The sequence below is a fragment of the Misgurnus anguillicaudatus genome, chromosome 12, assembly GCF_027580225.2.
Source record: "Misgurnus anguillicaudatus chromosome 12, ASM2758022v2, whole genome shotgun sequence".
NCBI classification, from domain to species: domain Eukaryota; kingdom Metazoa; phylum Chordata; class Actinopteri; order Cypriniformes; family Cobitidae; genus Misgurnus; species Misgurnus anguillicaudatus.
Window position 1 is genome coordinate 41147501 of NC_073348.2, and position 536 is coordinate 41148036.

At 33.2% G+C, this 536-nt stretch overlaps 1 protein-coding gene across 2 annotated transcripts in view; it reads left to right on the plus strand.

Annotated features, from left to right (window-relative positions):
• Nucleotides 1–304, plus strand: part of dact3a (dishevelled-binding antagonist of beta-catenin 3a) — a 12365-nt gene extending 12061 nt beyond the window's left edge. For both annotated transcript variants that reach the window (XM_055208005.2, XM_055208006.2), the window contains exon 4: nucleotides 1–304. This exon is cut by the window's left edge and continues 2450 nt beyond it. The gene's annotated coding sequence lies outside the window, so the exon portion shown is untranslated.
• The last annotated feature ends 232 nt before the right edge of the window (nucleotides 305–536 follow it).

A 536-nucleotide genomic window follows, 5' to 3' on the forward strand; every position in this document is an offset into this window, starting at 1 on the left:
CACGCACACACACATGCACCCACACACACGCGTGCGCAAAAACACACACACGCACGCACACACGGACACACGTGTGTTCATGATGATGTCATAACTCTAAATATCAGTTTTCCTCACGAGAGAGTTTGTATTTATGAATGTAATCTGTAAATAAAGACCCGGGAGCATGTGTTGTTCTGAAGATCACATCACATTCAGAGTCTTTAATGAGATTAAACAAATCACCTCACATCTGATTTAAGATTCATTTTCACAAGCAACACAAAGTTCACATCAGAGTAAAAATATTACAGCCCAATATGAACAGTGAGGAAACATTGAAGTAATTCACCAGATTGAAATCATTTACTCATCCTGATGTCTGTACAAACATATTTGACTTTTGAGATGCATTAATGTTTATAATGTGGAAGGATCCCATACAGCAAAAATATATATTTTTAAAATATCATTTTAAATATATTTCAAAATATACAAATATGTCCAAAAAATATATGTGCTGAAATATATTTTGAAATATGTGTACAAAATGCATT